The sequence below is a fragment of the Oncorhynchus mykiss genome, chromosome Y (genome assembly GCF_013265735.2).
Source record: "Oncorhynchus mykiss isolate Arlee chromosome Y, USDA_OmykA_1.1, whole genome shotgun sequence".
Classification (NCBI taxonomy): domain Eukaryota; kingdom Metazoa; phylum Chordata; class Actinopteri; order Salmoniformes; family Salmonidae; genus Oncorhynchus; species Oncorhynchus mykiss.
The window spans coordinates 31,176,932-31,203,592 of record NC_048593.1 but is presented as its reverse complement, the minus strand read 5'-3'; the positions used below and the strand labels follow the sequence as shown (position 1 = coordinate 31,203,592).

The following is a 26,661-nucleotide window of genomic DNA, read 5'->3' as shown; positions in this document are numbered from 1 at the left end:
TCTAGCAGAGGAGCCTGAATTGGGATATTGACCTGTAAAACAACTCTAATATCCTATGAACTGATAACCAGGATGCCACATCCTTTTCTGCTGAGGTTGCTATGTTGTTATTAATTTATGCAGTGTTGTGAACACCGGACTCAGAGACTCCATAGCGTTGCAGTTATATGACAATGTTGTACTTCAAAGAAAATATCAATTTGAAATATTGTACAATTTCTCTATACTTTAGTATTACAACATGTACTATGTATAAGTTGTAGTACTCTGATATCTCGTCTATTTTTGCACATTAATTTATTCTGGGACTTGTTCCTTTGTTTTTCCAGATATATAGGCCTGTATGTTGAAATACAAATAAAACACATTCCTTTAAAAACATTGTCTCAATGGTATCTTAATCCGTAATGTATTAAAGTGTCAAATTTGTTTTTGGTTATTGTTGTCATCTGCTTTCTCAGTCAGACATTCAATAATTAAATTACTTATTTACCATTCAAACAACTCAAGGTGTCACGTTCTGATGCCAGTTAAAAGTACTGCAAAGTTTTCATAGATTTTCATTTCATTGATAGCTGGCATGTGTGTGTTTAAGTCAAAAGTGCGAAGAGACCACGCGCTTTAACACCTGTTACCTCCCGGTCAAGAAGAGCAAAGGGTTCAGAGACAGCGACCTCCAATCACACTTCAAACTCAAACGAAGGTTTTTAGGGTTGTAAAACGGAAACAAGGGGTTTCTCTCGACTTAGAAAAATGATGTCCTCCTCTTCTTCTTGGAATATAGGAATGAATCATTCATTCCTAAGCATTTTTTTCAGAGGTTCATGGTAAAATATTTATTTTTCCTTAATTGAAAAAAACGTATTTTCTTATCCAAAGTATATTTTATATAGGCTTTATAACAAATTATGCCTAAAACAGCAGTGGGACAGCCTTGGTGTAAGGAACGTTTACAACTATAGAACGATTTACTCTCAAATATCGAGAGTAACCTGAAAGCGAATTCCAACGTAATTAACATGAATTAATATTAGTAAGTCTGAGCTAATAATATTTAACAAATGTGGTTCATCATCAGTACAATTACAATATGTGGCTATTAAAAATAGTCTGACTAGATCCGATTAATTTAAGTCTGGAACGGAATACATATTTCTTAAACAGGATATATATTTATCTATATCACATCACCATATTATTCGGTTATTAGAATGTTCTGTGATGGAATCTCAACTAATTCCAACAATATTATAAATTCACACTACCTTTATCAGACGAAGTACCTTTTACAGCATGTGGCTCAATATAGGCCGCATTTTTTTATATAACCATTAACCTGAAATAGTTATATTGACAAGCCAAGAAAATGAGGAGACCAAAATCATATATGGTCCCTGATGTGATACACTGGGAAATTGTCCTGAGATTGTTCCCTTGGGAAAAGGTGTAGGATAGACAACAGTTTGTTCTTTATTACCTGTTAGAAATTGTACATCATTAGGCAAATATCGCCACCGACTGCCTGGTGGAGCATTCCCAGGTTCCCAGTTCTCACGCGCACACATTGACCTCTGAAATGTTAATTAACATAGGCTAATATAACAATATAATTAAATCTAAATAATAGTGTAATAATCAATTGTATTAAAGCAATATTCATCCACTAACAAAGTCAGAAGCGCCTGTTGGTTCTGTGCGTAAAAGGTTGTGCCAATTGGAATGGGCAATACCTTGTGGCTGTGCGTGTGCCTGTCTGTGTTTGAGAGGCTGAGGTGTCACTTAATTCATTTGTAAATCCGTGTCACACTGGAGACTCGTCGACTCTCGCCTACACCTCCATTGTTATAATTACAATACGCGTGCCTTTTGTTAGCGCTTTAACACACGTGCCCAGGGGTTTTACTGCGGATGTGATGGATTCTACGGAAGCACCATGAGGTCCTATTTGATATACAAGTTGTTAAACCTGGGACACCGTGAGAAAGCATGACAATGATCTGTGTCAAACTAACTTAAACCAACTACCTTCATCACTTCACTGGGTTACATTGGCCATGTTTCAATAGGCCTACAGATTGGTACACCCCATTATGCTATTTATCCTCCTTAAGACTATCCTGACTTCCACGAATTCACTTTGTATGACATTTATAACTAATACAGGCTACTCTACTGTATTTCAACAGTACAAGGCGTGTGCCGGGAAGCTCAGGGTTCGGCTACCGGTGGCAATGGGAGGAGTACAAAGTCACCTCGTATTCCTATGGACTTAAAAGTCGTTCAGAGACAGAATGCTAGATTCAGTGACACAGCACAGAGAAATACTACTGTTCTTCTTGATTATTTACATCTGGACATTCTCTGACCTCTGGATGAAGGACAACAGCCGCTTGTTGATTAACAAACACGAAACCACTTGGGGAAAAAGAGAACAGGAAAATTGTCAGAATGTTAAGAATTTAACCTTTGTTGTGATTATATTTATCAGTATATCTGCAATACATATTAGTCAATCAAAATAGATTTTACCTAAAACATGTAGGCCTATTTTGTTGTCAGCTTGTTGACTGATATTGGAATAACAATGTGTTCCTAAAATGTACCAAAGTAACTAGTCCTACCATGTACATAGATTTAGGTTTTAGGAGCCCTTACTGTTGTACAAAGTGACTGTTTCAGACACACTGGTTTACCAGAGACACTGGTCTAATCTCCCTGGTCTGATCTCCTTTCTTCTTTCTCTTGTAGCTCCTCAAGCCTCAGGTGGAGAGACGTCGGAGAGAGAGAATGAATCCCAGTCTGGAGAGCCTGAGAACCCTGCTGCTGCAGGGAACACTACTTCAGGTATGAAGTTCACCTCTAACTTGACTCTGCTCTAAATGCAGCTCATACAGGTGTCAGCTCATCTGAGAAGTATAGCATGACTGTGCATTAATCTGCCCTCTCTTTCTCTCCAACAGGGTGACTCAGCGTAGAGTGGAGAAAGCTGAGATCCTGGAACACACTGTTCTCTTTCTCCAGAACACTGGAGATGTGGACAGGAAGAAAGGTGAAGATGGAGAAAAGCAACATCCCTTCCAGGATGGTTTCTCAGGCTGTCTGCAGAGAGCTGCACACTTCCTGGGCCAGGAAGAGGAGGGCCTGCAGCTAGAGGCAGCACTGAACTCTACTTTCTCTGCTCGGCTGATCTGGCTAAAGCCCACTCTTCCATCTCTCTGCCCAATACAATGTGCCACCAGTCCTCATACCTGATGAAGATACAGGAGTCCCACTACAGACAACAGCTTTGTGAAGTCTACAGGAGACATCTGTCTCATGCTCACAGAGCTCCACTCCAACATGGAGATCCCAAACCTCCCCAGCTGCCCCACAGACACGCTGACAAAGAAGCCCAATCCCAGAACCTCCCAGGCAGCCAGTCTGTGTGGAGGCCTTGGCCTTGACCTAGCAGAGGAGCCTGCATTGGGATATTTAACTGTAAAACAACTCTAATATCATATGAACTGATAACCAGGATGCCAGATCCTTTTCTGCTGAGGTTGCTATGTTGTTATTAATTTATGCAGTGTTGTGAACACCTGACTCAGAGACTCCATAGATTTTCAGTGATATGACAATGTTGTACTGCAAATAATATATACATTATAAATATTGTACAATTTCTCTATACTTTAGTATTATAACATGTACTATGTATACGTTGTAGTACTCTGATATCTTGTCTATTTTTGCACATTAATTTATTCTGGGACTTGTTCCTATGTTTTTCCAGATATATAGGCCTGTATGTTGAAATACAAATAAAACACATTCCTTTAAAAACATTGTCTCAATGGTATCTTAATCCGTAATGTATTAAAGTGTCAAATTTGTTTTTGGTTATTGTTGTCATCTGCTTTCTCAAGGAAGACAATCAATAATTAAATGACTTATTTACCATTCAACTAACTCAAGGTGTCTTGGCACGTTCTTATGCCAGTTAAAAGTATTTCAAAGTTATCATAGATCTGCATTTCATTGATAGCTGGTCAAAGGTGCGTAGAGACCACGCGCTTTAACACCTCAAGTTGTTCGGGCATGAACATCAAAGAGCTACGTGACAGTAACCTTCAATCACACCTCAAATTCAAAGGAAGATTTGTAGGGCCTTTCTATATCCCGAGAGGATTCCATCTGCTGGAAACAAGGAGCTTCTCTTGACATTCTCAAACATACACGAATGATGCATTCGTCTTCTCCTTGGGGTATTGGAACGGATCATTCATCCACAGTCATTTGTTCAGAGGTTCATGGTACAAAATGAGATGTTTCTCAGCGGATGTTGTCTTCTTTCATAGGGCTATGATATGCAGGCTTTATAACAAATGATTCCTAAACCTGCCGGGGACAGCCTTGGTTTAAGGAGAGTTTACAAATATTGAATGATTTGCTGTCAAAAATCGAGACTAGACTACAGTCTAGAAGCATCTACCAATGTAATTAACATTCATTAATATTTGTAAGACTACGCTAATAATATTTAAGAAATGTGGTTCATCATCAGTAAATAACAATGTGTGCCTATTAAAAGTGGTAATAAATAAGTAATCTGAACAGATCTTATTAATTTAAGTCTGGGACAGAAGTCACATTTCTTAGACAGGATGGCTAGTTATTTATATCACCAAATGATTCGGTTATTAGAAATGTTCTGTGATGGAATTTACCCAACACTCATATCCACAGCGCCTTACAATAGTGAGTGAATACATTGTCATATTTTTGAACACAAGTCCCCGTGAGAATCGAACCAGCAACCTTCGCATTGCAAACGCCATTCTCTATCAATTTAGCCACACGTGACCACAATAACCTCAAAAATATTGTTAATTTACTCTAACTTTATAAGACGAAGTACCATTTACAGCACGTGGCTCAATATAGTCCCCATTTTTTACAACTATTATCCTGAAATAATTATTTGACAAGCCAAGAAAATGAGGAGACCAAATTAATCTTTGGTCCCTGATGAGAAACACTGGGAAATTGTCCTGAGATCATTTATCTTGGGAAAAGGGATAGGATAGACAACAGTTTGTTCTTCATTACCTGTTAGAATTCGTACATAATTTAATGAAAGCCGCCATCGAATGTCTAGTGCATTCCCAGGCTCCCAAGTTCTCACGCGCACATGTTGACCTCTGAAATGTTCATTAACATAGGCTAATATTACAATATAATTAAATCAAAATGATATTATCTATGTAATAGTCAATTCTATTAAAGCAATATTGATCCACTAACAAGTCAGAAACGCGTGTTGGGTCTGTGCGTAAAATGTTGTCACAATCGGAATGTGCAATTTATTTTGGCTGTGCGTGTTTCTGTCTGTATTTAAGAGACTGAGGTGTCACTTAATTCATTTGTAAATCCGTGTCACACTGGAGACTGGTCGACTCTCGCCTACACCTCACTTGTAATAATTACAACTTTGGTTAGTGCTTTCAAACACATGCCCGCGGGTGTTACTGCGGATGTGATGGCTTGTACCCAAGCGCCATGTGGTCCTCTTTGATATACTGATTGTTAAACTCGGGAAAGCACGACAATGAGCTGTGTCGAAATCATTTTAACCAACAGCTCTCAACACTTCACTGGGTAACATTGGCCATCAGTCCATTTCAATAGGCCTACATGTTTTACACCCCATTATACTATTTACCCTCCTTATGACTATCTTGACGTCTTCTATGAATTCACTTTGTATGACATTTATAACTTGTAAAGGCTACTCTACTGTATTTCAACAGTACAAGGCGCGGGAAAGCTCAGGGATTGGCCACCGGTGGCAATGGGAGGAGTCCAAAGTCATCTCGTATTCCTAACGATTTAAAAGTCGTCCAGAGACAGAAATGCCATATTGTGATTCTTCTTCAGAGACACAGCACAGAGAAATACTACTGTTCTTCTTGATTATTTACATCTGGACATTCTCTGACCTCTTGATGAATATGCTCGTTAAGAGTAAAGCAGCTTGTTGATTAACAAAGATGAAACCACTTGGGGAAAAAGAGAACAGGAAAATTTACAGAAAGGTGAGATTTGATCCTTTGAAGTGATTATATTCATCAGTATATCTATAATAGATATTAGTCAATGAAAATAGATTTTACCTAAAACATGTAGGCCTATTTTGTTGTTAGCTTGTTGACTGATATTGGAATAACAATGTGTTCCTAAAATGTACTTATGTAACTAGTCCTACCATGTATATAGATTTAGGTTTTAGGAGCCCTTACTGTTGTACAAAGTGACTGTTTCAGACACACTGGTTTACCAGAGACACTGGTCTAATCTCCCTGGTCTGATCTCCTTTCTTCTTTCTCTTGTAGCTCCTCAAGCCTCAGGTGGAGAGACGTCGGAGAGAGAGAATGAATCACAGTCTGGAGAGCCTGAGAACCCTGCTGCTGCAGGGACCACTACTTCAGGTATGAAGTTCACCTCTAACTTGACTCTGCTCTAAATGCAGCTCATACAGGTGTCAGCTCCTCTGAGAAGTATAGCATGACTGTGCATTAATCTGCCCTCTCTTTCTCTCCAACAGGGTGTGACTCAGCGTAGAGTGGAGAAAGCTGAGATCCTGGAACACACTGTTCTCTTTCTCCAGAACACTGGAGACGGGGACAGGAAGAAAGGTGAAGATGGAGAAAATCAACATTCCTTCCAAGATGGCTTCTCAGGCTGCCTGCAGAGAGCTGCACACTTCCTGGGGCAGGAAGGGGAGGGCCTGCAGTTAGAGGCAGCACTGAACTCTACTTTCTCTGCTCGGCTGAACAGCCATGCCTGTATGAACACCGAAGTTCTGGCTAAAGCCCACTCTTCCAACTCTCTGCCCAGCACAACGTGCCACCAGTCCTCACACCTGATGAAGATACAGGAGTCCCACTACAGACAACAGCTTTGTGAAGTCTACAGGAGACATCTGTCTTATGCTCACAGAGCTCCACTCCGACATGGAGATCCCAAACCTCCCCAGCTGCCCCACAGACACGCTGACAAAGAAGCCCAATCCCAGAACCTCCCAGGCAGCCAGTCTGTGTGGAGGCCTTGGCCTTGACCTAGCAGAGGAGCCGGCATTGGGATATTGAACTGTAAAACAACTCTAATATCCTATGAACTGATAACCAGGATGCCACATCCTTTGCTGCTGAGGTTGCTATGTTGTTATTAATTTATGCAGTGTTGTGAACACCTGACTCAGAGACTCCATAGATTTTCAGTGATATGACAATGTTGTACTTCAAAGAAAATATCAATTTGAAATATTGTACAATTTCCCTATACTTTAGTATTATAACATGTACTATGTATAAGTTGTAGTACTCTGATATCTCGTCTATTTTTGCACATTAATTTATTCTGGGACTTGTTCCTTTGTTTTTCCAGATGTATAGGCCTGTATGTTGAAATACAAATAAAACACATTCCTTTAAAAACATTGTCTCAATGGTATCTTAATCCGTAATGTATTAAAGTGTCAAATTTGTTTTTGGTTATTGTTGTCATCTGCTTTCTAGTCAGACATTCAATAATTAAATTACTTATTTACCATTCAAACAACTCAAGGTGTCACGTTCTGATGCCAGTTAAAAGTACTGCAAAGTTTTCATAGATTTTCATTTCATTGATAGCTGGCATGTGTGTGTTTAAGTCAAAGGTGCGAAGAGACCACGCGCTTTAACACCTGTTACCTCCTGGTCAAGAAGAGCAAAGGGTTCAGAGACAGCGACCTCCAATCACACTTCAAACTCAAACGAAGGTTTTTAGGGCCTTTTTTTACAACACAAGAGAATGCGGAATGACGGAAACAAGGGGGTTTCTCTCGACATTAGACAAAAACGATGTCCTCCTCTACTTCTTGGAATTTGGAATGGATTATTCATTCACAGTATTTTGATCAGAGGTTCATGGTAAAATATTTATTTTTCCTTAATTGAAAAAAACGTATTTTCTTATCCGAAGTATATTTTATATAGGTTTTATAACAAATTATGCATAAAACAGCAGTAGGACAGCCTTGGTGTAAGGAACGTTTACAACTATAGAACGATTTACTCTCAAATATCGAGAGTAACCTATAGTCTGAAAGCGAATTTCCAACGTAATTAACATGAATTAATATTAGTAAGTCTGAGCTAATAATATTTAACAAATGTGGTTCATCATCAGTACAATTACAATATGTGGCTATTAAAAATAGTCTGACTAGATCCGATTAATTTAAGTCTGGAACGGAATACATATTTCTTAAACAGGATATATATTTATCTATATCACATCACCATATTATTCGGTTATTAGAATGTTCTGTGATGGAATCTCAACTAATTCCAACAATATTATAAATTCACACTACCTTTATCAGACGAAGTACCTTGTACAGCATGTGGCTCAATATGGCCGCATTTTTTTTATATAACCTTTAACCTGAAATAGTTATATTGACAAGCCAAGAAAATGAGGAGACCAAAATCATATATGGTCCCTGATGTGATACACTGGGAAATTGTCCTGAGATTGTTCCCTTGGGAAAAGGTGTAGGATAGACAACAGTTTGTTCTTTATTACCTGTTAGAAATTGTACATCATTAGGCAAATATCGCCACCGACTGCCTGGTGGAGCATTCCCAGGTTCCCAGTTCTCACGCGCACACATTGACCTCTGAAATGTTAATTAACATAGGCTAATATAACAATATAATTAAATCTAAATAATAGTGTAATAATCAATTGTATTAAAGCAATATTCATCCACTAACAAAGTCAGAAGCGCCTGTTGGTTCTGTGCGTAAAAGGTTGTGCCAATTGGAATGGGCAATACCTTGTGGCTGTGCGTGTGCCTGTCTGTGTTTGAGAGGCTGAGGTGTCACTTAATTCATTTGTAAATCCGTGTCACACTGGAGACTCGTCGACTCTCGCCTACACCTCCATTGTTATAATTACAATACGCGTGCCTTTTGTTAGCGCTTTAACACACGTGCCCAGGGGTTTTACTGCGGATGTGATGGATTCTACGGAAGCACCATGAGGTCCTATTTGATATACAAGTTGTTAAACCTGGGACACCGTGAGAAAGCATGACAATGATCTGTGTCAAACTAACTTAAACCAACTACTTTCATCACTTCACTGGGTTACATTGGCCATGTTTCAATAGGCCTACAGATTGGTACACCCCATTATGCTATTTATCCTCCTTAAGACTATCCTGACTTCCACGAATTCACTTTGTATGACATTTATAACTTATACAGGCTACTCTACTGTATTTCAACAGTACAAGGCGTGTGCCGGGAAGCTCAGGGTTCGGCTACCGGTGGCAATGGGAGGAGTACAAAGTCACCTCGTATTCCTATGGACTTAAAAGTCGTTCAGAGACAGAATGCTAGATTCAGTGACACAGCACAGAGAAATACTACTGTTCTTCTTGATTATTTACATCTGGACATTCTCTGACCTCTGGATGAAGGACAACAGCCGCTTGTTGATTAACAAACACGAAACCACTTGGGGAAAAAGAGAACAGGAAAATTGTCAGAATGTTAAGAATTTAACCTTTGTTGTGATTATATTTATCAGTATATCTGCAATACATATTAGTCAATCAAAATCGATTTTAACTAAAACATGTAGGCCTATTTTGTTGTCAGCTTGTTGACTGATATTGGAATAACAATGTGTTCCTAAAATGTACCAAAGTAACTAGTCCTACCATGTACATAGATTTAGGTTTTAGGAGCCCTTACTGTAGTACAAAGTGACTGTTTCAGACACACTGGTTTACCAGAGACACTGGTCTAATCTCCCTGGTCTGATCTCCTTTCTTCTTTCTCTTGTAGCTCCTCAAGCCTCAGGTGGAGAGACGTCGGAGAGAGAGAATGAATCACAGTCTGGAGAGCCTGAGAACCCTGCTGCTGCAGGGACCACTACTTCAGGTATGAAGTTCACCTCTAACTTGACTCTGCTCTAAATGCAGCTCATACAGGTGTCAGCTCATCTGAGAAGTGTAGCATGACTGTGCATTAATCTGCCCTCTCTTTCTCTCCAACAGGGTGACTCAGCGTAGAGTTGAGAAAGCTGAGATCCTGGAACACACTGTTCTCTTTCTCCAGAACACTGGAGATGTGGACAGGAAGAAAGGTGAAGGATGGCTTCTCAGGCTGCCTGCAGAGAGCTGCACACTCCCTGGGGCAGGAAGAGGAGGGCCTGCAGCTGGAGGCAGCACTGAACTCTACTTTCTCTGCTCGGCTGAACAGCCATGCCTGTATGAACACCGAAGTCACATATCTGCCCAATACAATGTGCCACCAGTCCTCACACCTGATGAAGATACAGGAGTCCCACTACAGACAACAGCTTTGTGAAGTCTACAGGAGACATCTGTCTCATGCTCACAGAGCTCCACTCCGACATGGAGATCCCAAGCCTCCCCAGCTGCCACACAGACACGCTGACAAAGAAGCCCAATCCCAGAACCTCCCAGGCAGCCAGTCTGTGTGGGGGCCTTGGCCCTGATCTAGCAGAGCAGCAAATGTACATTCTGTAAATATTGACTCCACCATCACAATATGTACTATGCATAAGTTATATTATTCTGTCATATTTATCTAGTCTATTTTGCACATTAATTTATTCTTAGAGCATTTTCCTATGTTATTACCAAATAAAAACCATTCCTTGATTAAATATTTACCAGTATGTCCGTTTGTTTTATTGATGTTCAACAGAAAAATAAAAGCTATGGAACCCTGACCTGTTCACCGGACGTGCTACCTGTCCCAGACCTGCTGTTTTCAACTCTCTAGAGACAGCAGGAGCGGAAGAGATACTCTGAATGATCGGCTATGGAACCCTGACCTATTCACCGGACGTGCTACCTGTCCCAGACCTGCTGTTTTCAACTCTCTAGAGACAGCAGGAGCGGAAGAGATACTCTTAATGATCGGCTATGGAACCCTGACCTGTTCACCGGACGTGCTACCTGTCCCAGACCTGCTGTTTTCAACTCTCTAGAGACAGCAGGAGCGGAAGAGATACTCTGAATGATCGGCTATGGAACCCTGACCTGTTCACCGGACGTGCTACCTGTCCCAGACCTGCTGTTTTCAACTCTCTAGAGACAGCAGGAGCGGAAGAGATACTCTGAATGATCGGCTATGGAACTCTGACCTGTTCACCGGACGTGCTACCTGTCCCAGACCTGCTGTTTTCAACTCTCTAGAGACAGCAGGAGCGGAAGAGATACTCTGAATGATCGGCTATGGAACCCTGACCTGTTCACCGGACGTGCTACCTGTCCCAGACCTGCTGTTTTCAACTCTCTAGAGACAGCAGGAGCGGAAGAGATACTCTGAATGATCGGCTATGGAACCCTGACCTGTTCACCGGACGTGCTACCTGTCCCAGACCTGCTGTTTTCAACTCTCTAGAGACAGCAGGAGCGGAAGAGATGCTCTTAATGATCGGCTATGAAAAGCCAACTGACATTTGCTCCTGAGGTGCTGACTTGCTGCACCCTCGACAACTACTGTGATTATTATTATTTGACCACATTGGTCATTTATGAACATTTGAACATCTTGGCCATGTTCTGTTATAATCTCCACCCGGCAAAGCCAGAAGAGGACTGTCTACCCCTCATAGCCTGGTTCCTCTCTAGGTTTCTTCCTAGGTTTTGGCCTTTCTAGGGAGTTTTTCCTAGCCACCGTGCTTCTACACCTGCATTGCTTGCTGTTTGGGGTTTTAGGCTGGGTTTCTGTACAGCACTTTGAGATATCAGCTGATGTAAGAAGGGCTATATAAATATATTTGATTTGATTAGATTATTATAGACCTTTAAAAACTTGAGCACAAAATGCTATTATCAACATTATCTTCACACTATCTATGGTCACATATGTTGAAGAAGTAAGACTAGATTTATTTTTTTATGCTTTATTTAATTACTGAATGTCAGTTAAAGGACAAATTGTTATTTACAATGACGGCCTACACCGGCTAAACCCTAGGCCTCAATCGTCCAGCCTGGAAGCGTGGAATACAGCCTGGAAGCGAACCAGGGTGTCTGTAGTGACGCCACTAGCATTGAGACGCAGTGCTCAAGACCGCTCCGCCACTCGGGAGCCCGAAGAAAGAAAGGCCTAACTTAGTCTCATTAAGTTGTGTTGATTTGCCTCCGATGCTTTCACAGTTAAATTCAGTCATACTCACAATGAAGGCACTAGACTTAGATAAGATATTCGAAACATTTTAGGCAATTTTAAATTGCACTGTAGGTCCATGGAGTTGCTGGCAAATGGCACGCGTCCACAAACGTTAAGTGTTTAATTGCCACGCGCTCTGACATTTATTTGGCTGTTGTGAGAAAATTCAAAAGGTAAGTTCAAAGGATTCAGGGTGCAGACGCTTTTCTTTGTTGAACCTAGGCCCTATATGTGAAAGGATCATTTGCAAGCTCATGTAACGCGGAGTGGCGGACCTGTCCTCATCATGGTCCCAAGACAATAAAACAACGACAGGTAATGTAGGATGCATTTAGCCTTCTTATGTGTTGTCTGTCAAGGGATGTTTTAACTTGTTTGGCACAGTAGGAGCGATCTCACATGGAGTTATATGTAACTGATCCCATGGAACATAGGTGACGCGTCGCGTAATGAACTTAACTTAACCTGTCTTATTTTAAAAGTTGAAATAATTGAAATATTTGCCCCAAAAATGTTTTCCGGATTTTCTGCTCTCAGTTTATTGTTATAGGTGCGCGCAAATATTTGTGTGGGTAGGCCTTTAAGGTCATTGGTAGCCTATAGTCTAGTTCTAGGGCTAACCTTGAAAATCAATTAGCATACTATTGACTAAAACGATATGGGCACAAATGGAAATACTAACGTCGCCAAAACGCACACTTGTGACATAAAGGTGAGAAGTGTCTCTGGATTGGATTTGCTTTGATGTCCCACTCCACGCTGCTGTAGACTAGAGCTAACAGGTGGTTGAGCCACGGGTGAGCTTTGCATCGCAAAGTCAACACCCTTTTCAGTCGGAATTTTGACCAGAACCTGACCTCAATAAATCATAGTTTCTCGCCTGAGATTCGTGTTTCCATTGCAATGAACGGTTTTGAACTCCGGAAGAAGGCCACTGCGACGTAGGTGAGTAGAGGTTGCTTTGGCGCGTGCTTTTCAACCCGGTTAAAAATGCAATTGGCAACTTTTCCAGAGAAAAATGCCACGTATAAACTTGACTATGGACCATGGATATAGGTCTAAATGGTTTCATAACAGGAAATTGTTTATTTGCTAATACGTTTATATTCCAATGGAATGTTTTTTTTAATGAATAACAATTTTTACAAAAATATAATTGCATTCACAACTAAAGTCTTACCCAAGCTTGTTTTGGAGTCTGTGAGAGCAGGTATGGTATATCTACAGCCTCTATTGAGTACCCGGATAGATAAATAATAAATGTCATTGCATTCTCATCTCTAATTGTAAATGGACAGATAGAGGAAAACCCCACTTGTGACACCGGTGTAGTGAATTCAGTGGTTAGCCCAAATGGGATTTGAACCTGTCACTGTCAGTCCAGTAACACCCTCAGGCCTCCACAGTGTCTTCAGAAAGTATTCACACCCCTAGATTTTTTTTCACATTTTCTTGTGTTACAGCCTGAATTTAAAATGGATTAAATATAGATTTTGTGTCACTGGCCTACACACAATACCCCATTCTGTTTTTAGAACATTTATTCATATTCCCTCGTCATAATCACCAAACGTCCTGCCGACCGACACACTAAATTTATATTTCATTTGATTTAACTTTTGGCTTCTCGTGGAATGTTTTTGTGCAACCCAAATGGGCTACAATGGGGAGCAACACTAGTGTATTACATACACCCGCGTTGCTAAAAGCAGCTATGATCCCACCATTCCATGTGCTGGTGTTCGTTTGTTATATTTATTAGATGGGAATGTTAAGCGAACATCGAACTTCAAGACAACTTCACAGCTGTGTTGTTTATAAGTCAGTATCCATGGGGACAACACACTGGTTGTTATCCTAAATGAACACAGGGGGGAGACAAAACTCTACAAGGACCAGAAAAACATTCTTTTTTTGAGTTTTTTTCTTCAATAATGTGCATAGGTTGAATGAGCCTGTATGTATGGCTGCGTTTACACAGGCAACCCAATTGGGATATTTTGCACAATTACTGGCAAAAGAGATGATCTGATTGGACAAAAGACCAATTTGTGAAAAAAATATCAGAATTGAGCTGCCTGTGTAAACGCAGCTATAGGCTGGTATTTCATAGTGGTTTCACTCAGCTTGGTGGTACACACGTTGTAATCCCCAGCAAAAGATGTCAACACCCCAGGCCATGACCCCTGTTGGCATGACCCCATTAACAGTCAGTTAGAGCTGGGCATCTCTGTGAGAAAGGTGAGGTCACTTTTAATACCGATTCCATGTCAGGTCATAGAGCCTACATGTTGATAGTGTGATTGTGCTGTGCTCTGCAGTATGGCGTTGTTGATATGAGATGAGCCATTGACATCATCACACTTTGTACAGTAACCTCTTTGCTTTACGAGCTTGAAGAATCACATGATAAGTCAATTATTCTTGTGAAATAAGGGCATTTAAAAATGTATTTTAGTGAAAATGATTGAAGTTAGTAATTGCGTTAAATGTCAGTTGCATCTGGGATTGGGCTGTGCTCCAATCAGGAAGGAGGCTGGACTCTCTGGCTCCCCTTTCTACTTCTTTGAGTTTTGTTATGAATGGCGTGTATCTCACACGTGTCAACAGCTTGACACCATGTCTTCCTTTGTGCTCCAATTTACTGCAGCACAACAGAGTCTGTTGGGTTAGAAGAGGGTCCCCCCCGGTCTAAAACAGAGGGAAATAGAGGGGAAAGGGTACCTGTCCCCTCTCTCTCTGGTTCTCTTTCTCATGCTAATGCACTGCTAGACCTGGGGCACCATCTGCCCTCCCTGAGGGTTGGGGCCCCAACCGCTCCAGACTGGCCCTTTTTGTTGCTGTGAGTCCAGGCAGAACACTGAGGTCCATGCACTTCCCTTCCTGCTGCCTAATAGACTAGAGCAGAGCTGCTCCTCCATTAGGAGCACAGGCCTGGAGCCTAACCTGCCTGCGGGTAATTATACATCAGGTGACTGAGACAGGGGGGCGCTCTAAAACTGAAGAGAGGACAGCCAACTCGCGTGCATGCCCCTGTTCTAAGGGCAACAGTTTTCCTTTCATTCACTGCTTTGCTTTATGATTTTGTAGTGCAGAGCCGTGCGGGAGCCATTCACCGTCCTTCCTCATCCATTTTATGTGAAGTAGCATGGTAGCTACTAGGAAACACTGGAGTGGCATCTAGTTGCAGAGCACTAAATGCTCAGCATTGTTGAAATAATCTTTTTGGTTTGTTTCATAGATAAATCATGTTAGTACTATCATTTGGATGGGTCAGCTGTAATTATCTATTCCATCACTATATCGTAGCTATGTCCAGTGTCATGGCTTGCTGCTAAGGAGACACTCAAAGAAGACATTCAAAGCTTTCGTGGCCAATTTGTCCAAATCAATTTATTTAAGTGATTACCTTAACTTTCCCCATCTCCTCTATTTCCTTTCCTCTCATTGGTGTGTCTCGTTGGTGTGTCTCGTTGGTGTGTCTCGTTGGTGTGTCTCATTGGTGCGTGCCGTTGGTGCGTCTCGTTGGTGCGTGTCGTTGGTGCGTGCCGTTGGTACGTCTCGTTGGTGTGTATAGTTGGCATCTCTCTCTTCCATGTCTTGTTTGTGTCTCAACCTCTTGTCCCGTCACTGTGAGGGCAGTGCTCCAGCAGGTGCGGCAGAGAGAGAGCGCCTCTGTGAGGGCAGTGCTCCAGCAGGTGCGGCAGAGAGAGAGCGTCTCTGTGAGGGCAGTGCTCCAGCAGGTGCGGCAGAGAGAGAGCGTCTCTGTGAGGGCAGTGCTCCAGCAGGTGCGGCAGAGAGAGAGCGTCTCTGTGAGGGCAGTGCTCCAGCAGGTGCGGCAGAGAGAGAGCGTCTCTGTGAGGGCAGTGCTCCAGCAGGTGCGGCAGAGAGAGAGCGTCTCTGTGAGGGCAGTGCTCCAGCAGGTGCGGCAGAGAGAGAGCGTCTCTGTGAGGGCAGTGCTCCAGCAGGTGCGGCAGAGAGAGAGCGTCTCTGAGAGGGCAGTGCTCCAGCAGGTGCGGCAGAGAGAGAGCGTCTCTGTGAGGGCAGTGCTCCAGCAGGTGCGGCAGAGAGAGAGCGTCTCTGTGAGGGCAGTGCTCCAGCAGGTGCGGCAGAGAGAGAGCGTCTCTGTGAGGGCAGTGCCCCAGCAGGTGCGGCAGAGAGAGAGCGTCTCTGTGAGGGCAGTGCTCCAGCAGGTGCGGCAGAGAGAGAGCGTCTCTGTGAGGGCAGTGCTCCAGCAGGTGCGGCAGAGAGAGAGCGTCTCTGTGAGGGCAGTGCTCCAGCAGGTGCGGCAGAGAGAGAGCGTCTCTGTGAGGGCAGTGCTCCAGCAGGTGCGGCAGAGAGAGAGCGTCTCTGTGAGGGCAGTGCTCCAGCAGGTGCGGCAGAGAGAGAGCGTCTCTGTGAGGGCAGTGCTCCAGCAGGTGCGGCAGAGAGAGAGCGTCTCTGTGAGAAAGGTCCCAGCTGGCAACATTAATCACCCCTTTGTTGATCAGCCTCTGATTGGGGATGTTGGTCACACTCTGTCACTGTCTCACTTTGAACTTCCCCAAGCTTATGTGCTGTGTTATGAGTCCTCATGCTTTTGCTGTTTGGAAAAAAGATTTGAACATGTCAACTCAAAATCTGCACAACATTTTGTTTTTCTGTATGCTGTTCTGTTGGATTGTGCTTGAGAGACAAATATAAATATATTATGTTAAAATAAATTATAATGAATTATGACAGATCATGACCAATCTAGATGATGTGCGTTGTCATAGGGAGCTCCTGTGTATTGGTTTAAGCAGGCCTCCAGACCAGATGGAACCAGTGAACTTGTTATTGTACCCATGCACAGCTCTATGGCGAGCAGATTATGCATTGCCGTTGGATCTGAAAGCATTGCCATCTTCATTTGCAAAACTCCCATTAAAAAAGTTGCTGCTGGCTGCATTGAGAGTTAGTTATTGAACTGGCTTACCCTAAGGAAACAAGGCAGCTTCAGTGACATCACACAATAGGCCAACTGTCAAGGGGAGGGGCTTCCTTAAGCCAGATCCATCATGGATAGGGCCTTGGGGTTGGGCCCTGTGTGCTGATAGGTGCGCCCTATGAATTTATGCACCTCTATGCTAGCAGGTACACCACGGGCTGATTAATATTGACACACGGCTTGATTGAGGGCAGGCAAGTGAGCAGCGGGGTGGAGGGGTGCAGCTGGGTACATTCAACACAAATGAAGGCTTGACAAAAGAGGCAGGGAGGAGCATCTTATAGTGTAGTATTTAATTCTTAAGTCTAGTCTTCAACTCAGAAGAGTTTGTAATATGAGGATACACATCTGGAGATGAATGTCTCTCCTCTCATAGTTACTGCCTCTAGAAAGATATGGTACTGTTTGCTGATGTAATGAAATAATGGCATAGGCTTATATATTGGAAACCTACAGTACCTTCGGAAAGTATTCAGACCCCTTGACATTTTGCTAGGTTACAGCCTTATTTTGAAATGGATTACATTTAAAAAAAAACATCAATCAAATCATATCAGGTGTAATGCTTACAATGAAATGCTTACTTACAAAGCCCTTAACCAACAATGCAGTTTTAAGAAAAATGCAGTTTTAAGAAAAAAATAGATGAAAGTAACAAATCATTATTTTGTTTTTTATTTTTATTTCCCCTTTATTTAACCAGATAGGCCAGTTAAGAACAAGTTCTCATTTACAACTGCAACCTGGCCAAGATAAAGAAAAGCAGTGCAACAAAAACAACAACACAGAGTTACACATGGGATAAACATACATACAGTCATTAACACAATAGAAAAATCTGTATACAGTGTGTGCAAATGAAGTAAGGAGGTAAGGCAATAAATAGGCCAATAGTGGCGAAGTAATTACCATTTAGCAATTTACACTGGAGTGATATATGTACAGATGAGGATGTGCAAGTAGAAATACTGGTGTGCAAAAGAGCAGAAAAACAAAAACAAATATGGGGTTGAGGTAGGTAGTTGGTTATTTACAGATGGGCTGTGTACAGCTGCAGCGATCGGTAAGTTGCTCTGACAGCTGACAAATCAAGTTAGTGAGGGAGATATGAGACTCCAACTTCAGTGATTTTTGCAATTCGTTTCAGTCAAAGTAGGTGTTGGCTTTGGGGATGACCAGTGAAATATACCTGCTGGAGCGCGTGCTACGGGTGGGCGTTGCTATGGTGACCAGTGAGCTGAGCTAAAGCGGAGCTTTACCGAGCAAAGACTTATAGATGACCTGGAACCAGTGGGTTTGGCGACGAATATGTAGGGAGGAACAGCCAACGAGAGCATACAGGGGGCGGCCCGTCAGGAAGTCCAGGATCCAGTTGCAGAGGGAGGTGTTTAGTCCCAGGGTCCCTAGCTTAGTGATGAGCTTTGAGGGCACTATGGGGTTGAACGCTGAGCTGTAGTCAATGAATAGCATTCTCACATAGGTGTTCTTTTGTCCAGATGTGAAAGGGCAGTGTGGAGTGCAATAGAGATTGCATCATCTGTGGATATGTTTGGGCGGTATGCAAATTGGAGTGGGTCTAGGGTTTCTGGGATAATGGTGTTGATGTGAGCCATAACCAGCCTTTGAAAGCACTTCATGGCTACAGACATGAGTTCTACAGGTCGGTAGTCATTTAGGCAGGTTACCTTAATGTTCTTGGGCACAGGGACTATTTTGGTCTGCTTGAAACATGTTGGTATTACAGACTCAGACAGGGAGAGGTTGAAAATGTCAGTGAAGACACCTGCCAGTTGGTCAGCTTATGCTCAGAGTACACATCCTGGTAATTCATCTGGCCAGGCGGCCTTGTGAATGTTAACCTGTTTAAAGGCTTAAACACATCGGCTGCAGAGAGCGTGATCTCACGGAGTGCGTCGCCCGGAACTGCCGATGCTCTCATGCATGTTTGAGTGTTACTTAACTCGACGCGAGCAAAGAAGTAATTTAGCTCATCTGGTAGGCTCGTGTCACTGGGCAGCTCTCGGCTGTGCTTCCCTTTGTAGTCTGTAATAGTTTGCAAGCCATGCCACATCCGACGAGCGTCAGAGCCAGTGTAGTACGATTCCATCTTAGTCCTGTGTTGACGCTTTGCCTGTTTGATGGTTCGTTGGAGGACACACAATACCCATAATGACGAAGCAAAACATGGTTTCTAGAAATTGTTGCTAATTTATATATAAAAAAGGAAATATAACATTTACATAAGTATTCAGACCCTTTACTCAGTACTTTGTTGAAACACCTTTGGCAGCGATTACAGCCTTCAGTCTTCTTGGGTATGACGCTACATGCTTGGCACACCTGTATTTGGAGAGGTTGGATTGGGAGCGTCGCTGCACAGCTATTTTAAGGTCTCTCCAGAGATGTTTGATCGGGTTCAAGTCCAGGCTCTGGTTGGGCCACTCATGGACATTCCGAGACTTGTCCCGAAGCCACTCCTCTTGGCTGTGTGCTTAGGGCCATTGTCCTGTTGGAAGGTGATATTTTGCTCCAGTCTGAGGTCCTGAGCGCTCTGTAGCAGGTTTTCATCAAGTATCTCTCTGTATTTTACTCTGTTCATCTTTCCCTCGATCCTGACTAGTCTTCCAGTCCCTGCCGCTGAAAAACATCCCCACAGCTTGATGCTGCTACCACCATGCTTCACCGTAGGGATGGTAACAGGTTTACTACAGATGTGACGCTTGGCATTCAGGCCAAATAGTTCAATCTTGGTTTCATGAGAATCTTGTTTCTCATGGCCTGAGAGTCTTTAGGGGCCTTTTGGCAAACTGTCATGTTCCATTTACTGAGGAGTGGCTTCCGTCTGGCCACTCTACCATAGAGGCCTGATTGGGGGAGTGCTGCAGAGATGGTTGTCCTTCTGGAAGGTTCTCCCATCTCTACAGAGGAACTCTAGAACTCTGTCAGAGTGACCATCGGGTTCTTGGTCACCTCCCTGACCAAGGCCCTTCTTCTCCGATTGCTCAGTTTTGCAAGTCGGCCAGCTCTAGGAAGAGTCTTGGTGGTTCCAAACTTCTTCCATTTAAGAATGATGGAGGCCACTGTGTTCTTGGGGACCTTCAATGCCGCAGAAATGTTTTGGTACCCTTCCCCAGATCTGTGCCTCGACACAATCCTGTCTCGGAGCTCAAAGGACAATTCCTACGACCTCATGGCTTGGTTTTTGCCCTGACATGCACAGTCAACTGTGGGTCCTTATTTATATAGATAGGTGTGTGCCTTTCAAAATCATGTCCAATCAATTGAATTTATGAACGATGGACTCCAATCAAGTTGTAGAAACATTTCAAGGATGATCAATGGAAACAGGATGCACCTGAGCTCAATTTTGAGTCTCATAGCAAAGGGGCTGAATACTTATGTAAATAATGTATTTCTGTTTTGGTGTTGTCATAAATTTGCAAAATGTCTACAAACCTATTTTTTTGTCATTATGGGGTATTATGTGTAGATTGATGAGGATTTTTTAAAATCCATTAAACAATAAGGCTGTGATGTAACACAATGTGGAAAAAGTCAAAGGGTCTGAATACTTTCCAAAGTATATGACATTTTCAGAGTAGAGAAATAAACACAGCAACAACAACAAAAATATCACACTTATTTCACAGATTATTCATACTTGCATGCTCTTCAGTAGAATGTATTTTTCTTATTATTATAATTTTTTTGTATTTCCGCAATGTTGTGATATCCAATTACAATCTTGTCTCATCATTACAACAATGGGCTCATTAGAGGTAAAGGTCAAGTCATGTGTCCTCCGAAACATGACCCACCAAACCACACTTCTTAACACCCGCCCGCTTAACCCGGAAGTCCTCTGCCCAAATGTGTCAGAGGAAACACTGTTCAACTGACAACTGAAGTCAGCCTGCAGGCGCACGGCCCACCACAAGGAGTCACTAGAGCACAATGAGCCAAGTAAACCTAACCCGGACAACATTGGGCTAATTGTGTGCTGCCCTTTGGGACTCCCAGTTGTGGCACAGCCTGGGATCATACCTGGGTCTGTAGTGTGGTCTCAAGCATTGAGATGCATTGCATTAGTCCACTGCGCCACTCTGGAGGTCCAGTAGAATGTCTTTTGACATAGTTTGATTTCAGTTGTTGAATATGTAAACTATGGATGCTATAATGATAGTGGTGCAGTCAAATACTAGGTTATACATCTACTGTATTTAAGCAGTCCGATTGTGGCATATGTGCTCAATAGTCTTTTGACATAGATAATAGTTTTTAGTTGGTCTATATTACTGTCTATTTTGTTTGCTGTCACAATGCCAGACAAATCCTAAACATCTGTTTAACATGTATGGAGAATGTCTCTCTAAACAGTAATTCTGCAGCTGGATTATGAAAATGGATGTTTTCAACCATCTTATTTGAATCAGTTTGGAGGGTATTTCATCTTTAGAAATCAGATGTACAAGAGAGCAGATCAAGAAGCAGTTCATGTTTTCTGTTAGAGATGGATGTCCAATCACATACTTGTCAGAGGGGATTTCAGTTTGCAGTTCTTCTCATAATGCCACATATGGTGTTGACGTGACATAGTGCTCTCTCTCTCTCTCTCTCTCTCTCTCTCTCTCACATACATACACACACACTCACACACAGATACATACACACCCCTCCCCCCGGGTCCCAAGTGTCCACTCAACAACTCCCCCATCCCTACTTTACATTCAAAGGTGCGTTTCATAACCACCCTCTGAGCAGCACTTGAGATCTCCTTGTTGAACGAACCATATTGCAGTAGGATATGCAACTACCCACCACACCAGTGATCCATTTCTAATACATTGTGTGGTACTAGGCTTGACTGATGTCTGCTCTGGCTGATGAAGTAGACTTTGTCTGTTACTGACAACAAACTACGTTCAAAGCTGCCTGGCTAGACTTTGAAAAGGTAATATGCACTAGATTCTTGTCTACTTATGTCACCAAAGGCCTTTCAAGAAATATTCCCCTTGAATAGAATGACATGAAATTTAAAGGTCCCCATTATTTTATGAGAAACATTGTCTCAGTCTAAAGCTGGATTTACACTGAATTCAGTTTGCAAGGTGGATTATGATGTTGATGATTGCCTAGAGTTATGGCTTCAGAATTTCCTTCGCAAGTAGAGGGAACAGCAACGAGTGACCAGGGTACATTAGAATTGGGGGAAAATCTTATGAGGCGTCCTGCCTAGGCTGTAGTTAGCATTCTCCTCTATGCCTTCCATAAAAGACAGAACAGAGGACTGGTGGTATGAGTCCCCAGGGCCTGGAGCGGAGGGCAGAAGGACAGCTCTGTTGACTCTGGTAATGTTGGGCTGGCTGAATTATTCAGGCATCCCAGCGGGCAGCCCTGTGAAGAGCAGGTGCTATCTCCATCACTAAACTCCAGGACCATGCAGGAGAAGCTCATCCCTCTCCTAGTCTCTAGGCCTCATTGTAGGCACACGTACAGTTGAAGTCGGAAGTTTACATACACCTTAGCCAAATACATTTAAACTCAGTTTTTCACAATTCCTGACATTTAATCCTAGTAAAAAGTCCATGTCTTAGGTCAGTTAGGATTAGAGGTCGACTGATTATGATTTTTCAACGCCGATACCGATACCGATACCGATTTATTGGAGGACAAAAAAAAACACAGATACCGATTTAATCGGCCAATTATTATTATTTAATTTTTTTACGTTTATTTGTAATAATGACAATTACAACAATACTGAATGAACACTTATTTTAACTTAATATAATCTTAATGTAATCTTTATGTAAACAATTAATGGAAAAATCACTTGTGTCATGCACAAAGTAGATGTCCTAACCGACTTGCCAAAACTATAGTTTGTGCACAAGTTATTTGTGGAGTGGTTGAAAAACTAGTTTTATTGACTCCAACCTAAGTGTATGTAAACTTCAGACTTTAACTTGGAGTAATAAAGGACCAGTGTAGCTATGTGGTGTTTTCGAAGTCCTGGTGATGAAGATGAAGATGCACGGCTCCAGGTCTATCTGCTCCTCTAGACCAATACAGTTGATACATAATGTGATGTGTGAGAACAGAACACACACATGACATTCCCCACAGACACGTTTGTCTCTTCCAGCCTACTCTGTGTAGGAGATTGCCTGAGGCTGTGCTTCATTAACTGGAGCCATTTCTCTCTCATTAAGATGTCATTTTGCTCCATATTGTTGAGTTTACACCTTTATTCAGATATTCTGACTGTATGTCTAAAGGCCTGGTTTTGCCCAAGTGTAAAGTTCTCACCTGTTGCCCAGAGAGAGTAAGACATGCAAAGTGGGAAGTAAGGATACACATTTGGAAGGGTTTTTCTGCAGTTGTGAATTTGTTAATGAAAGTAACTTGTGTGAAACATTACTCCAAAAGGCCTTCAGATATATCAATTAAATGTATTTATAAAGCCCTTTTTACATCAGCAGATGTCACAAAGTGTTATACAGAAACTTAGCCTAAAACCCCAAATACCAAGCAATGCAGATGTAGAATAAAAACGTATGAAGTATCAGGTTCTCTGTTGAAGATAATATGTATTCCTTTCAGTTTGTGTACTTTAATGTGGGTGTTTTCCATATAGAAAGAATATTACATAGAGTTTATGGATAATTTCGGGATGACAGTGCTTTCAGAAAGTATTCACACCCCTTGACCTTTTCCACATTTTGTTGTGTTACAGCCTGAATATAAAATGGATTACATTGAGATGTTGTGTCACTGGCCTACACACACAATACCCCATAATGTCACAAGGAATGACGCTGGAGAGACGAAGCAGGTACGGGGAGTCAAACATTTAATGTAATAACGGACATGGAACGAGACAGGAACAGAGTCAGTAAACTAATACTAAAGACAAAAACAATACAATACAGCAGTGGGGAACAGAGCAGGGATCTGATAAATATAGGGGCGGAAATAAACAGGTGATGAGTGAGTCCAATAATGCTGATGCGCGTGACGAGGGAAGGCAGGTGTGCGTAATGGATGGCAGGAGTGTGTGATGCAGGGCAACCTGGCGCCCTCCAGCGCCAGGGCGAGGGACGAGCGGAAGCAGACGTGACACAATGTCAAAGTGGAATAATGTTTTTAGATTTTTTAAAAATGAATTTAAAAGGAAATGTTGAAATGTCTTGAGTCAATAAGTATATAACCCCTTTGTATGGGAAACCTACATAAGTTCAGGACTAAAAATTTGCTTAACAAGTCACATAATAAGTTGCATGGACTCACTCTGTGTGCAATAATAGCGTGTAACATGGATTTTGAATGACTACCTCATCTCTGCACCCCACACATTCAATTATCTGTAAGGTCCATCAGTCGAGCAGTGAATTTCAAACACAGATTCAACCACAAAGACCAGGGCGGTTTGCCATCGCTTCGCGAAGAAGGGCACCTAATGGTAAATGGGTTAAAAAAAAATGAAGCAGACACGGAATATCCCTTTGAGCATGGTGAAGTTATTAATTACGCTTTAGATGGTGAATCAATACACCCAGTCACTACAAAGTGTAGCAGTCGTCTGTGGTGGAAGAAGGTGAGGACCAAAGCGCAGCGTGGTAAGTGTTCATGTTTTCTAATAAAGTAATGAACACTGAACAAAACAATAAACGTGAAGTCATAAAACCCAAACAGTCCCGTGTGGCACCAACACTAACACGGAAAATAAACACCCACAACTCAAAAGTGAAACCAGGCTCCCTAAGTATGATTCTCAATCTGGGACAACGATTGACAGCTGCCTCTGATTGAGAACCATACCAGGCCGAACACAGCAATCCCAAATCAATAGAAAAAAGAACATAGACAACCCACCCAACTCACGCCCTGACCATACTAAAACAAAGACATAATAAAACAACTAAGGTCAGAACGTGACACAGACTCAGACACCTTTCTTAACTCTTGCCAGTGATGAAGGTAACTGCTCAGGGATTTCACAAAAGGGCCAATGAAGAGTTTAAAACAATTAAAGAGTTTAATGGCTGTGATAGGAGAAAACTGAGGATGGATCAACAACATTTGACTTACTCCACAATACTAACGTAAATGGCAGATTGAAAAGAAGGAAGCCTGTACAGAATAAAGATACAGTGCATTCTGAAAGTATTCAGACCTCTTTTTTTGTTACTTTACAGCCCGATTCTGAAATGGATTAACTTGTGTTTTTTTCTCTCATCAACCTACACACAATACCCCATAATGACAAGTGAATGCACCTGAGCTCAATTTTGAGCCTCATAGCAAAGGGTCTGAATATATTTCAGTTTTTTTTTATACTTTTGCAAAAATGCCTACAAACCTGCTTTTGCTTTGTCATTATGTGGTATTGTGTGTAGATTGATGAGGATTTCTTTCTTTAATCAATTTTAGAATTAGGCTGTAACATAACAACATTTAGAAAATGTGAAGGGGTCTGAATAATTTCCGACTGCACTCTATTCCAAAAAATGCATCCTGTTTTCAACAAGGCACTAAATTAATACTGCAAAAACATTTTCAGACTTTTTGTCCTGAATTCAAAGTATTATGTTTGTGGCAAATCCAATATAACAGATTACTGAGTACCACTCTCCATATAGTTTTAAGCATAGTGGTGGCTACATCATGTTATGGGTATGCTTATAATCTTTAAGGATTGGGGAGTTTTTCAGTTTTTCAAAACACAAGGCCAAATACACACTGGAGTTGCTTACCAAGACGGCACTAAATGTTCCTGAGTGGCCTAGTTACAGTTTTGATTTATATCGGCTTGAAAATCTGGGACAAGACTTGAAAATGGCTGTCTAGCAATGATCAACAACCAACTTGACAGAGTGTGAAGAATTTTAAAAAGAATAATGTGCAAATATTGAACAACCCAGATGTGCAAAGCTCTTAGGGACTTACCCAGAAAGACTCACAGTTGTAATCACTGCCAAAGGTGATTCTAATATCTATTGACTCAGGGGTGTGACTACTTATGTAAATTAGATATTTATGTATTTCATTTTCAAGAAATTAGCATACATTTCCACAAACACGTTTTCACATTCACTATGGGGTATTGTGTGTAGATGGGTGCGAAAAACAATACATTGAATCCTTTTTGAATTCAGGCTGTATCACAGGAAAATGTTGAAATACTTTCTGAAGCACTGTATATGGGTCATTGAGTGTCTGAGACAGAGGCCCGCTGACCTCATTTGATGCTTTGTGTGTAATCTCTTCAATACCCATACACACTGACAGAGGATATTTTGGTTCCCCTGCTAGTGACCATGGCTGCAGCATGGGTATCAGTCACATGTCAGCGTGACAACATTGTCTGTTACTGTAGATGGGTAAACCCAGACTACAGTTTGGTGATTTAATATGTAGTGTTAAAATAGAGTGTTAAAGCTTTAAAGA

General features: G+C 41.9%; 1 protein-coding gene across 2 annotated transcripts in view; it reads left to right on the top strand.

The window, feature by feature from the left end:
• Positions 1-12,466: 12,466 nt before the first annotated feature.
• Positions 12,467-26,661, top strand: part of LOC110509413 (serine/threonine-protein kinase PAK 3) — a 130,856-nt gene continuing 116,661 nt past the window's right edge. Inside the window, exon 1 of one of the 2 annotated variants that reach the window (XM_036967363.1) lies at positions 12,467-12,557. The gene's annotated coding sequence lies outside the window, so the exon portion shown is untranslated. The remainder of the gene's footprint in view (positions 12,558-26,661) is intronic. The other variant, XM_036967364.1, reaches the window with a different exon arrangement.